Raw genomic sequence first — 17,538 nt, 5'->3', positions numbered from 1 at the left:
AGGTGGTTTTAAATAAGGTTTTCCAGGAACTATTAGTGGATAATTGCAGCAGCAGGGAAGACAGCACGTGCTGCAAACTTCCCCTGCAAGAGCGCAGCGAATACTTGGGCTGTATAGTGATGTTGCCCATCACGCTAACAAGCACAATTTGTGAGATCAGCTCCCCACCACCACCAGCACCATCCTGCATGGCACACACGTCCTCCCCATCACGCACCATGGGAGTGCTCTGAATCCAGGCAGCCCCTGTGCAGACCCCAGGTCTCCAGCTGCACCAAACCAACCAGGTGAAAGGTGGGACCCATCCAGCCAAAACTCCCTTTTCAGCCTTCTGCTAATACTGATTAACACCAGGACACTGTAAGAAAATCCCTAGTGGGATGGTCAGACACTTGCCACTCTGCCCTGCTTCATCTTTCTCCTGCTTACGAAAGCTGTAGTGAGCAATGTTAGGCAACAAGAGTGAACAGACATACAAAGTACAGCTACTTCCTACATGAATAACATCTGGGCAATTCTGGAGCAGCCTCGCAGCCAGCTTTCATACTCAGTATATAGTCTGTCTCGTTATTTAATAGTGATATTCATGGGACTGGGAGTGGATGCCAGAAAAACACGACAGGACTCTTGACATTTTTGTTTTCTTATGGTAATTGGCAAGTTCTTATCAGGGTCTTTTTCTGTGAGAACTGCAGTGAGATTAATTAGCAGTCGTATTGTCATTCAGAAATCCAGACTGGTAATTAGTCCAAAAAAACAGAAGAGCTGTCTCTTCCGAGCAAACTGCTCGTTGCAATATTAATCAATTAAAATAATTAATTGGACTTAAAAGGAACTATGAGGGACACAGAACAAGCCACCTATTTGTGAACTGCGGAAAAACTCCTCTGTAAATAGATGTGAAGTAAGGAGGCTGGGAATGGCCAGGCTAAAAGGAGCTCTGCGTTCTTGGGAGAGGCAGGCGGGTGGGGGCAGGCTGGGAGGGTGGGCAGCCAGCCTTTCCCACCGCCCCCGCGCTCCCTCCCTGCTGCCCCCGGACCCCCACAGGCAGCCCCCCCACCAGGCAGCCAGCCCTGCCTGCGCCAGTGATGCCCTCCTCCTCCTCACCCACCAGGCTCGCAGTGTGCTTCATCTTTTGCTGTTGCTCTGCGGAAGCTCTGCATTTAGAAGCGTAAGAGTTTGCAGTCAAATAGTAGAAAGTGAATGAGAAGGAAAACATTTTCTCAAGTAAAATGTGAAACAGGGTTGTAGTTTACTTTCTTGTGTATGACAGTGACCTGGACTTGCGGATAATAACGTAATTTGTTTGAGGAAATCTGGTTTTCTTAACATATATTCTTTTTGCTATACTTGAAAGGAGACAGACTGTATATTAGGAAAGGGGAGGAGGGCAGGCCTCCCTCTGCAGCATTACCCTTTGTAAATCAATCTATTCTAATAGTGCTGCTTTCTTGCCTAACAAGAATGCATATGTAAGGATACATTCGATAAAACATCCAGATGGCTCTGTTACCGCAGACTCCTTCAAAAGATGCTACGTGATCTGATATTTTAGTTATTTCCCTCAAATGAAGAGATTAGGCACTTCATTGAGTCTCGTCTTTTAGTGTTGGGAAGGAAACAAAATAAATCATCGCCTTCAGTTTCTACAGAAATTTCTCACTTAATAGTTGGTGACACAGAGCACAGACTTTGCTTCAGGCCAGACTAAGCCTCGTATAAGATTAGATATTAACACATTAAACATGGGTAGAAAAAAAATGCAATTAGCCGCATGCAAAGTTAGACAAAGATGCATAGTGTCCACCTGACTCAGGGCACCCACTTTGAACTTCACTGAAGCTGCTCCCAGTCATGTATCTGAGTAGCTGGGAGGGATGTGACCTGAGGAGTCACACAACTCTTGCTGACCAAGATGGTTGTTACTTACATCCTATGCTCCCGTGGGCCAGATGCCCAGCTCCAGTGGTTGCATTGTTTCATGCACCTTGAGACGGATTTCCAGAGGCAAGCATAGAGTTCTGCACCATGTTCATGATGCCTGTTTAGAGCTGCATGGGTGACTGCCTCCCTCTTGGACTCCTCAGTATCAACATGTGTTATGGCTTATCAGAGGGTGGGACCAAGCACTGGTAGGGTGTGGGTCACTACATGGACTCCCATCCTATGTAAAACTTCTTCAGTTGGTGGCTATTTGCTGCCATCAGTAACATGGTCCTGTGTCACTCCTCGAGAAAGAAAAAGTATGTCTTTTATTAAAACTGTCGACAATTTTGTAAGAGCAGCACAAGTTTACCTAGAGTTCTTTCTTCAACTCTGAGAAAGGGTCTTTAACAAATACAATCACTAGGGGAAAGATATTTTCCCAACAGGACGACATTGCATTGCAGAGCAGCAATGTGCAACCTTTTTGCTCAACATTTCTGGGTATAGATGGCAGGGAAGGCTTGATATATATTAACTCCTATGCAGGGCAATACCCTGTTTGTTGATATACACACATCTTAAAATCTTTAGTCCCTGCTGCCTTTACATCTGTTGCAAGCAAGAGCTGCTAAGACTCTGAAAGACAGTATTGGGGTTTGTCAGGCACTACGCTGGAAAGCAATAACAGATGTTCAAGAATTGCTTCAACTACATCTGTTTCAGATTTATTAACACCACTACTGATGAAGGTTATCAAAAGTTATCACATTCCTTGCACATGATGTATTTAAAGCAATACATTCCTTTGGAAAAAAGGAGCTTTTTGCCTAGTCAAGGGTAGTGCAATAATCCGTGCACTTCAAATAAGTTCAAATTGCTCATTATTTTGCCTTATTTTTCTAGTGGGAACTTCAAATTTGTCCTCCAAAAAAGACACGTTAACCTTGTGTTCAGCATGGTTGTTCTATGTTATCAACAGAGTATTCAGAGTTCTAGATGACTGGTCATCTGATGGTTGCTATTTCTTGTACTAACAGAATAAATCTAGATTTCCTTGTTTTTGATGGAAAGATCAATGGGCATGAATTGTCAAATAATGCTGTCGGTGTGACCAGCCCCAAACCTCCTCACTGTCAACCTAGAGGCACTACATTGCAACAACAATTCCAGACCAAGGAGAAAGAATCAACATCCCCCTCTATAGTAGATTACTACTTATGTGAAGAAATGATATGGAGCACTCCATCTCTTTCACCTTCTCTGTTGAGACTGGGCCACCAGAGCATGTTAAGTTTTCTGCTGACCTAAACTGCATGCTGGAGAAACAGGTAAGTGTATAGCGTTAAGCAAGGTGGTAGGTTTTACAGAGAGTTGCCAAAGCAAATCCTGATGTTTTAAAAATTTGGAGTTCTCTATCTGTAAGCAAGAAGAAAGTTATTTGCAGACTTGATGAAGAAATGGCCGCACAATGCCCAGGCAATGTACTATGAGAGTAGAACTTCACCAAAGCCCCTTCCAGGCACAGTCTGAAAGCCCTACAGGGGATGCTGGGGGTGCAGAAGCTAATCAGTCAGTCTGGTAACTAGCTGACATGATGGGGAGTGCATAACACTGGCATAACTCCATTTATGTCAGAGAAGATAGATTCACTGCCTCTAGGGTTCAGTTCAGCCCAATGACTTTCTAAATTTAAGTTGGGTGCAAGGAAGGTATAGTCAGTTTTTCCAACCAGAACTCATACATGTACAAATATCAGCATACTTTACACATTTCTAGGTGAAAATAAAATCCATACCTGCTAGGATGATGAGTTGGTGTGACAACTGTGGACAAAAAGTCAGCTCTACTAATACTGCTGAGCCCTCTGATGGTGACCAAGATTTGCAAGAGTGACAGTGACTGCAAAGTGACTGTTTTCTTTGTAATTATTCAAACCTGCTTGCTCTAAACACAATGGTTAATTCAGATTCATGTCTAATGTAATATACTTTTTATAGAGAATTATGTGTCATCTCTGCAAATTTATGTTACTCTTTCTTGCATCTGATCTGCTGGAATACTGAACTGTGTTGTGACTCTGCAGAAAGTATAAATCCCTGTTTCATCTTCTCCCTCTCCCTAAATAAATGGAATTCACGTTCAAGTTTCATATGGTTCAGCTGCAACCTGGTGATAGTCTAATGTTTTTTCCACTCACATTTGACTTGCAACAATTTATTAACTACAAATCCTGAGAGGCAATGTCCTGCAGCATATTGTATTTTAGGATTTTTAAGCTCACGTTTATTTAATGAAATAAGGCTAGTTGCATATAATTTCATTTTAATTCTTGGATGCATCCTTATCTGTCAGATCTCATTGGGTTTTATACTTCCAGGTAATAACAGAGCCCTGAAAATAGAAGGCTAGACAGATGATGATGATGCAGCCTGAACAGTAACTTCAAGATTCAGCCTCCAGTTACTGTACATGAACCCAGTCTGCCAGCCCTTGGTCAGTACTCTTGTACAGCAGTGAGGGAAAGCAAGCTGACCTGTTTGCACTATTATTCATCGCTGGATTCACACCTTCCCCCTCAAACTTTGATCTCTAATACTTGCAGACTTATGAACTGAGCTGTGCTAGGAGCTGCTGCAAGAACTCAGATGATTGCAGGAGACTCCACTGCTTTGAGACCCATTCCCACTGAAATGTCCCAAAGTAAATTCAAGGCATTAAATCATGTTTCCAAACAGCCTACTTGATCACCAGACTAATTGTATCAACTTCTCACACTAAACAGTGATTTCTTGCAGTATTTGCCAACTTTGTGTGACATCTAATTTGTTCTCAAAACACAGCCATTGATCAAGCAGAAGCAAACTGCTGGCCTTTCACTCCCATCTGCTACTGGCAGGGGCAAATTGTTACCCTCAACTGTCATTCCTGACCTTCAGAAACAGTATTTTTTACATAATTCTCGATGCTTTACAATCCCAGGGCTCTATGAAGGACTGCTAAAGCACTAAAAATCTCTTCTGAACGAAGTAGTACTATGAAAAGTACCCTGAAAAAAAAGTTGAAGCAAATTAGTCCAAAGAGCAACATTAATAAACATTTATAGATTATATTTTAAATGCCAACTCAAATAGGTATATCTGCCAAAAAGGGGATATGCCGCAAAAGCTGAACCAAGTTCCCTAGGGATTACATTATTGATTTCACTGTGACTCTGGACAGGAGTGAAATATAAAACCATGATTGCTGAAGACCTCAGTAAAATCAGAGTAAAAGGGAACAGGAATACACCTCCTGTTTATATACTGAACTTGCAACAGTAGTGGAATCTGATGCTCCTGATAAATGGGTTCAACTTTGACTTTGCTTAAGGAAAAATGTATCCACTAGTCAGTCAACAGCACCAATCTTTTCAATTAGTTCAGCTGCAAGTTATTGCTATCTACCATTAAAATTCACTACTAAGAGGCAAAAAGATAAGCATCTTCTTGAAGTGAGTGACTGCATTTAATTTATGGAATACTTTTTTATTAGGAAGCCAAACGTTCCTCACTCGTCCTAGGATAACTAATTATTCTCAATACCTAAGATTTCGTATTTCTACCCAATACCCCAGCCAGCTGTTGTAGAGACAGTGGGTCCCTGGAAGAATCTTTGCTTTCTCATTCGCTGCATAATTGTCACTGTAATCAGACACAGGTGTCTCTGAACTCTGCCACTTCTATTTAATCATTTACTATTCACATGGTGAATAAAGCTCAAATCCCAGAAGTCATGTCCACTACTATTTGGCAGCACTGTAATTTCAGTGAGAGGATGGCAAGAAAAGGACATAAATCTGAAATGGTATAGCTGGAATTACACTTTGCAGACAGGTGAGTGCAGCTTTATGACCCTACTCAAAGAAATTATCTCCTGTAGTTGTAGGACGGGGATGGGGCACGGGGAGAAAGTGTTTAGAGAGCAGGGCAGTTCAATATCTGGGCAGAAATACAGAGAAGAATGGTGGCTGTTTACCAGAGGGTCATGCAATATCACAATGAGAACTGCCTTGTTCAATAGCCTGGCTGCAGTCAGCATGGCTTTGAGAAGCCAACACCCCATCCCAACCCATCCCATCCCTACTGTCTGACACGGGCTCTCACAATTCCTTTACCTGAAGCCATTATCTCACTCAGGAATCACCCTTTGAACCTTGAAATAACAGGTTTCAGAGACAGCTAGAAGACTGCTGCACTAATCAACATGGAATCTTCATATGCAACTTTATGTCTTATTCTTCAACAGTTTTGCCCTTAAAGTCTTTTTGCATAAATTGTGTAGTCTTTTCCACTATATTCAAGGCAATACATAGCACTTATGAATGCTCCATATAGACAAAACTTAAGAATATTCACTGTTCAGAGTGTCTTCCTGAAATGCATATTTTAGTCTTGTTTAGGAACATTTCCACATATTGATTTTGTAGATTAAAACACTAGAGACACTGTGATCTCTGAACAACTACTTTCAAAACCAGTATTATTTTTAGAACATATCCGATAGGTTTGAAAGGGATAGAGATAAGGAAACAATTTCCAAAGTCATACAAACCCAGAAATCTGAAACTCTGGAAGCCAAGTAGAGTGTTCTAGGTACACAGCCCTTTTGGTTCTGCAAAGCACACCACTATGTTGTGCATTAGAAATACTAAATATTTTAAAAGCTATGAAAAATGGATTAGTTTTTTTAGAGGGACATCCTAATTCACTTTTAACTACTTTTTACAACTGAAATTCTTCCATAAACTACTTGCCTGGCTATTAGGTTATCTACATTATTCAACAAATAAGAATATTATCACTCCAGATCTTGAAACTCTAGCTACAGATGGCAATAGAAAATGGAAACCAGCACCCACTGAAATTCATGAGAAATTTGTCTTGGACCATCTGAAAAAAGCAAAGCAATTTAATCTTTTCCGGTCTTAGTTTTTGTATTTCATCAACTTGAGGCAGACAAGTAGTCGGATGTGAGATTCTTTGTAAGCAGTTGTCTTGTGTTACACAACTGTATTACAAGTAATAATATTAAAAAGCTGTTAACAGCAAATTAATAAATTAATGGCATGTATACTGTGGTCAGACCTATATTTTTTGGCTGTAATCCTTTCATTGTCTCGTTGTAACTGCTCTCCTATCCTTAAGTCTCAAATGCATAGACAATGCCAAGGGCAGCTCCGTGGTACACTGCAGAACTAAACTGAGGATCTGGAGCTCTATTTTTCAGCTGCACAGCGTGTTACCCTGATATTGCGTAGAAATTGGCAGCCAACACACGCCACAATGGGACACTGCAGTGATGCAGAGCTGACTCATCGGTCCTGAAGGTCAGTGGAAGTCCTCATCTGAGCCTGCATTTGGGACAATTACTAACCAGGGACGAGAAAGAGAACTGCACAACATCAGACTTTTTCCACAAAAGACCTTCTCTGTCTAGAAAGAAGTAAATTTCTTCTTTTACCACTGGAAAACATCTCAGACCCAGAAACTAAAATAATCCTGACCAAAGATGACTATTTCCCAACATAATTTATTTGCAGTAGTCCAAACAATACGATATTTTAACTTTGCTTAGTTACTCAGAAAAAGAGTCTCTCTTTCCACTCCCAACCTGGTGTTAACTGTTAAACAGCCAAACAAAATCTTATTTGGAAAAATACGACTTCTTTTTCAATACCTCTGTAGCTCATTACCTCACACTCCACTGTTTATCAAACAGCATTATATATCATAATTCACAGGACTGGTTAGAAGGTTAAGTGTTCTTTTATTTATCAAGTGCCCAATATACTCACATTACAAACAAAACCATTTACTGTGCTGTTGAAGATGCTACGCAAATTTGTGAATCAAAGGAAAAAAGCTTGGGACATTTTCCAAGGGCTGCATTTTTTGGAAGACAAATATCAGATTTATTTTAATGACTTCTTATGACTAAGCATGACTTTGCCAATCTGCATTAAATAGCATATCTAATTCAAATCCAAGTGCACTCCATGGCAAAATTGCCACTGACCTCAATGGGGAGTGGAAAAGGTTGTCTGATTATAAATATCAGCTGTTGAAAACAAGATAGGGAATGTCAGCATTACGGAATTTAAGCAAGTAGCCAAGATCCTTCCTGTATTTCAAGAAAATGCGAGCTTAGTTCAACACACTTTATCTCCTTTCAAATGTTGCCATTGCTTAAACCTCCTTTTAAGATCCTTCCATTTTACCTCCCTGTGCTGCAGTGCCTGGCTGTATCATCCTGTCCTCACCATCTCAGCTGCCAGGGAAGAGAAGTTTGCTCATAGTTTTCCCCTTTCCTCTGCAGCACTCTCTGCAGATGCTTCCTTCCACTGCACTGCAAGTCCCACCTTCATACGGAAAACGCAGCACAGCAGCCTCAGGGAAAAGCTGCTGTAAATGCAAAATGTGCAGCAAAGGGATAAATACTGAACAGAATATTTCAGGAAAAAAAAAAAAAATCAGAAGCCTGACTTTCCTCTTCTCAGAAATCTCTACCTGAATACATTTTTATTTTGCTCCCTCCATTCATTGAGAAGTCTCTGAATTTTGATCATTTCAGAAGATCTATGTTAATGTTTCCAAATTGTCGCAGACTACTCACTAATGGGTTTTCATCACTATAGCAGCTGAAGCCAAATGCAAAGCTCCAATTAAAACCCTCTGGGGGATATTTCTGGTCTTGGGGTCATTGCTACATATGCAACTTAGCATTAAGTTCATCTGCCATCTCTGTCAAAATCAGACAAATCAATACAATCTATAGGGGTTTCACACATGAGGAAACCATTCTTTCCCTCAAGCAGATCTTCTTTGACATGTAGTTATTAAAATATTAGAGTTTCTCAGTTTATATATAATTTCCATCCTTCCTTATAGTTCAACTCGGAGAATAATTTAATTGCCTTTGCAGTCCATGAATAATGAACGACAGATCTGTTCCCAAGCACTAAGGGCTGTCACAGGGAGCCTGACACTCCAGGATAGACACTCAACTTTGCAGTACATAAAATAATTAATGGTTGAATCTTCCTGCAGTTTGATAATCAATAAGTTTTCTTGGGGGAAAAAACCCACATCATATAACCTACCCTTGATATTTGTACTGTAACATTTGTTATGTACAATAAAAATTCCAGATTTTTTCCAAAATACCTCCTTAAACATAATTTGGCTAGCAGTGGTATTTGGAGAACTGTGAGGTTCTTCTTTCACAAGTAACATCACAGCTATATTGCTGTTTCCTGAACAAATCACACAATCATAATAGCTGTGTTACAGTAGAAGAGTTATATTTTTTAATACTTGTGTTTTACTTTCGTGTGCTTTAGAAACTTCTCGTTTTGTCAAATGTATTTTTACTATCAACTAATTTACCAGCTGTGAAATGTCCCTGAGCCTCTGCAACCACTGCAAAACCTAACAAGGTCCTCTATTCGTAAGCCTTTAATGAGAACTGGGTTTAAGCTTTTCCCCTGGCAACCATCTGGCTTCCCAGTCCCATGTGACAACTTGCCCAAGGTTGCTTTATATATAATAAGTGAAAAAACCCATGATGATAAGCAGTGTTGCTAACCATTTTCTGAACTCAAGTTCACTGTCCTATTCTAGCAGCAACCACTTTCCTGGTCTGAAAGAGCAGAGCAACTATCCTACCTGCGGCAGAGATCTTGCTCTGCCAGGAGAGAGACTCACCTGAAAGCTTCAAAACACTGTAATCCTCCAATTCCTTACTGAGTGTGTCCAATTCTCTACCGTGATGGTTTTATACAAATTGCAAATGTAATATAAAATCAATTGCCTCTGCGTAAAATACCAGCAAGTAATATTAATGAATCCCAGGTTTTACAAAGAAGACAATGAGAAGGCATACCTGCTAGCTAGAAGTTTCAGCACAAAATGAACAGTCTTTCGACTTTCATTTCTGGAGTTAAAACAAGCCATTAAGCAGTCACTCAAGTTTTTTGCCTTAAATTTTCTGATTATGTACTTAGGTACAACCAATTGGACAACATTATAAGACTGAAAAAGTCAATGCTATCCTGTAATTAGAACATCAAAAACAGGGAGGAAGGGGAAAGACAGCAAGAATCTTCAGGAAATATAAACTCATATCCAAATATTATATTGAAAAATCAATTTATTTAAATACCTAAACTCTAAAATTTAACAAAGCAATTACCCCAATCAATGGTTGAAGCTGTAATATCAAAAAGCCATGTATGAACAACAAATATCAATAGCTCATATCTACTGATACACTACAAGAGAAAACAGCTGCTATCAGAAGTCAACAGGCTTGGAAATCAGAAAGTAAATATAGCAAATGTGAAAGCAAAAGCTGTCCTAAATGATCAAAGTGGGCAGACTCCAGAGGCCAATCAAGAGCCTAACTTGCATAATTTTTATTCTTTGCTGTCCCTGTACACTCTCCCTGAACCAATTTCTGCATGGAAAAAATAACTGAGGAATGGATCTAGTTCTGAAAACACTTATTTTAATCTTCAAGTGTTTGAGTTATCATTTCTGATACCCCTTCTTACTCCCGGTCTTTTCCCTCAGAAGAAGCAGATGTCCCTAGAAACAGTTCAGACAGCCTCTGAGCTGGGGAGCTGAGGACTACTCTTGCTGACCCACCATGGGAGGGTACTTAATGCTTACGCAGCCACAACAAGTTTTTACAGCTAAGCACAGAAGATGCAACTAGCAAAACAGCTTCTCCCTGCACATGCAAGAACAGCCGTGGAGAACTATGTCATCTCTAACTAGACAAATGTCCACCCAGCTCACAGGAAGTCCACCTCAATGCTCAGTGCACATCAAAACCAGTTGCTTTAAAGTGAAAGAAGGCAAACACTCACCCTGTCATGGAAAGGAAAAACATGTAATTAAGTATGAGCTCTGCTTCAGGTTCTGTCTCTTGCAGCTAAGTTTTCTTACCTTTTCCTAAATCCTCATTGATATTTAGAAACCTCTAATCACCACTTATGCCTCAAAAATACAAATCTCTGAAAATACATGATGTCACCCAGTAGGAACAGTCCTAAGATTTTGGCCTGGTCTTCTGTGAAATTGTTGGAAACCTTTAGCATACCATGATTACTTAACCGTAAGGTCTATTCTTCCCTTTACGGGCATCCTTAACTCCTATTAATGCTGATGAGTTATGAGCACACAACAATGAAAGGTTAAACTCCTCATTGTTTAAGAGGTGGTGATCAGCCCTGTGCTGCTTTAAGGAAAAACCTCATGGATATTGCAAGTACTATGGGGAGTTAATCTCATTACACACTACTAATAGCATTTGTGGCAGTGTTTGCTTCTTAAGTCAAGCATAGGTGACCACCTGGTGCCCTGGAACTGGAAAGCTGCTTCCACAACACATGCACAGACCAGTCTCTGCTTAGATTATTCTGTAAGCTGCTGTGAATCTGTTCTCTTGACACTTTCTCCCCCGCTGACAGCAACATATGTTTTTATTTTCAGTTTGAATATTTGTAACTGAAAAATAGAGCATTTTAAATTAATTTTTAACTACACAAATCCTTAAAAAAATTGTTTTAAAGAACCATGGATTCAAATACAAAGATTTTTAGTTAGGAATGAATATATTGTGGTGCTTTTCAATGCAAACTTCACACAGGCTCGTCTTCTTGAGTTACCATAGGATTGGCTTCACCTAGTACTTTCCAAAGGCAAAATTGCTGCATGGATGATTTAAAGTACTCTTCAAGACAGCAATCAGAGAAAATAAAGACAACTGTAACAGAGAAACTAGTACACTGAAACTCAAATGTATTTTTAACTAGGTTGACTTAGTGCATACCAATTAATTTAGCAGAGTCATGTTGACTTAAACCAGCTAGTGACCTAGTCAACAAATCAGTTTTATGACAGATTTGAACAGAAAGGCCGCCAATCACTAAGCAACTGTTTGCAGGCATCAACTGAATAAGTAAACCTGGTTTCATCATGCAAATTTCATTATGCTACGAAAAAAAATTATGATTGGCCACTCCTGTTTCTGTATCTAAAATCTAGAAATTTACAAAAATCAAACTTCAGAAAGAGACTTGTTCACACTGGGTTTGGGATCAAAATTAATTCCTCTGGCTTGCATCCAAGTGCAATGCTTTAGGGTACACACAGGAAGAATGGTGACCATCAACTTCTTAAACAAATTTCATCTTTCTAATTACTTTTGGCAGTTAACACCAAGTAGCCTCCAGCAATGAATTGCCAAGATGAGACTTTAAAGATAATTGATACATTTACAAACATATCAAAACTGAAATCTAGCGATGTGCTGGCGGAATATTATTAATAGAGCTGATGTGTTGATATTGACATAAGAGAAATGAGGGCCACAATTAAAATGGAAATACCAAAGAAAGAGATCTACCCTATTTTTATTTCATGTGTTTTAAAAGATGTATTGTATCCATATTCCATCAGTGGATTTCATAACAATTGACACTGGTAATTTATCTAAAGTGGTAACTCTTGAGTAACATTGGGTGGATGTTAGAGATGTAAAGGCCCTGTTTAAATCAGGGGATCTAGAACAGTTCAGGTTTTCAAAGAGAGTCAACCCGCTTTCTCATTTATAAAGGTGGACCCTCCAAGTCTCCGGACCCTCTCTCCAGCAGGCTCCAGGCTTTGCCTTTATTTCTTGTGCATTGATTATCCCTGGAAATGTGCTCCAGGAGTCCTCCAGTTTGGAGGCTCTCAGCTGTAGCCCCAGGGGCTGTACTGTCAAAATTATCCAAATTATCCAAAAATTCTGCAGAATCTAGAAAGCAAAAGTGGGAATTTTATAGCAAGACTCCCTGAGGATATTCATAAATTTTAATACCATGCCCTTGGACAGGCACACACACAAGGTGGTCCATTCCCAGATACGTTGAAGAAGACCATGAGGAAAATCAAGAGAAAAGCATTTTCCAGATTCAGATACAACAGTGCAATGTTGTGTGTCGTCTGAGAGCAGATGCCTACAGGGTAAATCAAGAAAGTCAAGTCCAAAAGTAGCATTAGAACAGTCAAGTGCTGTACAAATTCAGACTGAATGTGCCTCAAGCCACATCTGTCTTATGGAGAATGGTACACACTCGGTCTGGACATTTTGCATGTAGCTAGGCAAAATCACCTTTGTACAAAGCGTGAGATTTCACTTTGTTGTAGTAAGAAAAAGAGCATTCTATATTATCTACACTTCTTAGTTTGTGGAGAGTCCTCTTCAAAGTACAGTCAGTTCAAAGGGTTTTTTTTAATTTTCAGCTGGTACATAAAATTACTCTCTTATTCAATTTGTAGCCCACGCAGTACTGCAGGATGTGCTCCCTATCCCACACCCTCATTACTACACAGTGCTGCCTAGACTGATGAAAACTTCACCCAGTCCTGAGAACCATGTACCTTCTGCATTTGAAACAGAACTGACACAGTGCAACACCCAAATAGCTGATTTATAAGCACCTGGAAAAAATAAATACTCAGTGATTATAAAAACAGCTGTTGGTTACAGTGGTTTTCAACATAAAAGCCTAGCAGTGTAGGCTAAATATCATACACTGCTACTCAATTTTTAATTGGTCATTGGGTAAAATTTCATTCATTTTTTATGAATGCTTAAGAAAAAAGTGTATATGACTGCTGGCAGGCATGGGGTAAGTGATAGTATCTTTAGATACAGAGTTTATCTATTTTTTCCTATAGATAAGAAAGACAAAAAGAAAAACATACATTTTTATTCTTACAGTGGGACTGCACTGCTGGGAACCCTCAGCACTTATCCTAACACTGCTCGTATATGCCCAGTTAAAGTAGAGAACCAGAAGACTCATTTACTGATCTGAAAGGCTTGGGGGTTTTAGAAACAAACCAAGGTCACCCTTGAAGAGAGCACATTATCACCCAGACATGAGAAGGCCTTGTCACAGCCTCAGGACAGTAGACATCATGAATCCACAGGAGATTGCATCCCAGTTTTAGGACCTGTCCTCTGTGATGGTGGGCACCAGGCTTGGCTGAGATCAGATTTGCCAAGGTGGGTGACTTTTCTTCCCCATCACTTCCAGGAAAACCTGGGGTGTCAGAGCCATGCTTTCCAGTGCTTTAAGTAATCACGAACAGGGTAGGAATAAATTAGATTTAGATTTCAAAACAATGTCTCTGGCCCTCTACCCAGCATCCTTTAGTTCCCAGTTGAAGGTCTCAGCAAGATTCCCAGATTTCCAACAAGGTCTTCCTTTTCCTGTTTTCCACAAACATTGAGAGACAGTATGTGCACTTTTGCTTTTAATTTAGAAGATGATGAATCACAGGCTAGAGTCCAATCAAATTCTATGTCTGCTATGAATATTACCCTGGCAATAATAATTCATACATTCATCAATAAAATCCTCACAATGACAATTAAAATCAAGGGAAATATTTTACCTTTCATATGCCAAAGAGTGAAAAAAGAAATAAAAAAATCCCAAGAAAATTGGCACATTTGTTTACAAACTGTCCTTGGCTTGTTTGTTATAAAATAAAGCACAAGTTCTTTGGCAGAACTCTCAATATGTATAGATTTAATATATTTGTTGTTAGTGAGTATTAAATCTTGATATGCAACTGTAAACACATCTCTGCTGTTCCCTCAGGTCAAAGCATGCGGACTTATATTTTATAGATGTATCATCAAGCCACAGTATGTTTGCTGTTATTTCAATGTATTTATAAATTCTCCCATGCCACTCTCCTTTGAATGCTGTAAATTGCTCCCATGACCTTTTAGTGATACTGAGAATTCAGCTGGCATTGTAGTAATTCATTTAATGAATGAAACTCTCAGAAAGACTGTATAACATTCACCTAAGTGAAATCAGACAGTTCTTAATAATATTAAGGACTTGTTTGTATTTTCAGACTATGCATCATTTTTCAACCCACGTGAGTTGTGTACAGAAGCTGTGTTGGGGGAATGATATATTCATGACCATAAAATCAGTTAGTAGGTCTGACTTGAAGTTTTAATTACATTAATACAGTTCCGTCCATCCCATATCAAAATTCTTTTCTTCCAGTTGACTTCTATATACCAAGATTCTTATATGTCAACATACCTATGAGATGGTATTTCTTTCTCTTTTCTCTGAAAGTTGATCTATGCCAGCATTAATATGCCCACATTTTCCCTATCTACTTCAAATGTCTGAGCACTTATCATCTCACCATTGTTGGACTTACTGTATATGCCATTCTACATCCATGCACATATCCACTGTTCCTATAGCATTCTCCTTTCTGTCATTTTAATCTCCAAGAAAAATATTCACTGCTCATCTTAGCCTTAGATAATATATTAAATGATGTGTTCATTTCAATTACGGACTGCAGTACATCTTCACAGCTTGTATGGCGGTAAATTCTAGACCTCTCTGAATAATGAAAAATCTTAATTCTTGTTCTGAACAAGTCATTCCAGCATTTACCTCTTTCCCATTTGTAAACCCAAGGTCTGAACACCCATCAGAGGAACCACTGCCATTCAGGTGCAGCCTGGCAGCTTACAGGAGTCTGTCTTCACCGGCCAAATCCATGGCAGGGCTGGTTACCTGCAGCCTCTGGTGTCCCAGAAAGGAACAGGAAAGCTGTAGGAAAACAAATTCCTCTGGGAAAGTTTGGTTCTCTTACCTTACTATGAGACTACGATAGCCCCCCACTTTAGGCTGTGGAATTTCGTCTCCTTGGCACTACTGTCATCGCGAAATGTTGAATACGTTTGTTCCCTTGTCCTTTTCTCCACTTGTCCGTTACCTCCTTTCTGTCTTAATTGTAATTTTTGAGGAAAATCTCTTGTGAGAAGTAGGTGAACTGACACAAATGTGCAATATATAATAATATAAATGACTGACATGGAGCAGCATGTGCTGCTCTTGAGGCCAGCGTGCATTAGGTGCGTCAAGGCGTCGAGGTACATGTCCGTGACATCCTCTGGCTGGAGGTCCCTCAGGGGAGTGGACATGGGCAGTATCAGCACATCAGGCCACAGCTATCACTGCTAGTTACAGCCTAAATACGTGTCCATGCCTCAGCTGTGCAGACTTTCCTCTTCGACCTCCCTCCCTGAATAGACTAGGGGAAGGAAACCTTTGTACGAATGTCCCTGATAATGCCAGTCTTACACTGTATGGAAAACAATGCATTTCTGTTAATATTTTTTAAATGGAACTGAATTTTTACGCCATGTTCAAGTTGGAAATTTTGGGGAAAGCAAAAAGAAAATATTTGACAAACTTCATTTACATCTGAAAAATCCTTCGTCTAAGGAAAAATAAAGAAGACATTTTATCAGAATGTAAATTTTATTGAAAGGGTATTTTCAATAAAAATATGCCTAACTAAAATCTTTGAGCAGCTTTGCACTCTTTATTTTTAGTGACGAAAGTAAAAATTCTACTTCTGGTTTCCTTTCAGCACTCCTTCCAGCTCACTTCCCTAGCTCTTGGGAGCTCTTACTTGCTTTATTCCTGACAAAACCCCTCCAGGCCACGGGGATGGGGGGTTAGTCCCTCTGTGCTGCATTTACATTTGGAGTGCGTGCTATGTTTCACAGCTGCAGCTGTCAGCCTACCCTTTCTGCTGTTATTTGCATTTCAAACAGAATCAATAGAAGCAATGAACTACAAAATAAATTGGAGTTCTACATAGAAAACAAATGCCTTTTATTAATCCGACTCAGCTGCTGAAGTACTAAAACATGGAAAACTTGGTAAGATTGCACAGTCCCTAATGCTGAGTACCATTTCAGGTGAGATCAACAGTATTTATATGACAAAAACTGTAATTTAAAATAGAAGGTTTTTCCACAGCTGGTGGTAACCTAGTTTTTAATAGGTAATCAGCTCTGTTGCCCATTTTAAACACATCAAAATGTTATTCCAAAACCAGTGCAACAGAGAAGAAATTGAGGCTTAATAACTGTTCCTCTTTTCTTTCACCAAGTATCTTATGCTGCTCTACAAAATGTTTCACATGTTATAGAAGTCTGCATCTTCTAGCTGGAAGTCTGATTTGCAGTTCACAGTCTGCTACTTATATCAGCCCTATTCCCATGTCTTGTAGGTTACTTCTCACTCACAATCATCCAGCACTTGAAAAATTACTTTGGAGGCTAGAATCTGCATATAACACTGCAGGCAGTGTTATAAAATTGAGATTCTAGGGGGAGATTAATAAGGCTGCAAAATCAGAGGGAATCTGCAGCATCCCTATGCAAACTCCGTAGACATTGTCTACAACAGCAGCTGAACACAACCCCAGTTTATATGCTTCATTGTGGCATGGTAGCATGTCTGCAAGGCATTCCTACTGTGGGCAGATCTGTGGGGAATAGAACCAAGGAGCATTCTGCCATCTCTACCACAACTAACCACTCTGGCCACTCCTGCTGTAAAGATAGCATTCGGTCATGATCCTCATAACAGTCCCGAGTGTCGTTTAATCCATTTGCTCCCCATTACTTCCAAACAGCATTGTGATCCACACTCCTCTGCACCTGCAAAGGATATATACC

At 39.7% G+C, this 17,538-nt stretch overlaps 1 protein-coding gene across 1 annotated transcript in view; it reads right to left on the bottom strand.

Annotated features, from left to right (window-relative positions):
* MAP1B (microtubule associated protein 1B) overlaps positions 1 to 17,538 on the bottom strand; it is a 65,146-nt gene that overhangs the window by 18,827 nt on the left and 28,781 nt on the right. The gene's annotated exons all lie outside the window — the stretch shown is intronic.

The sequence above is a fragment of the Caloenas nicobarica genome, chromosome Z (assembly GCF_036013445.1).
Source record: "Caloenas nicobarica isolate bCalNic1 chromosome Z, bCalNic1.hap1, whole genome shotgun sequence".
NCBI classification, from domain to species: Eukaryota; Metazoa; Chordata; class Aves; order Columbiformes; family Columbidae; genus Caloenas; species Caloenas nicobarica.
This window is presented reverse-complemented; position numbering and strand designations above follow the sequence as displayed.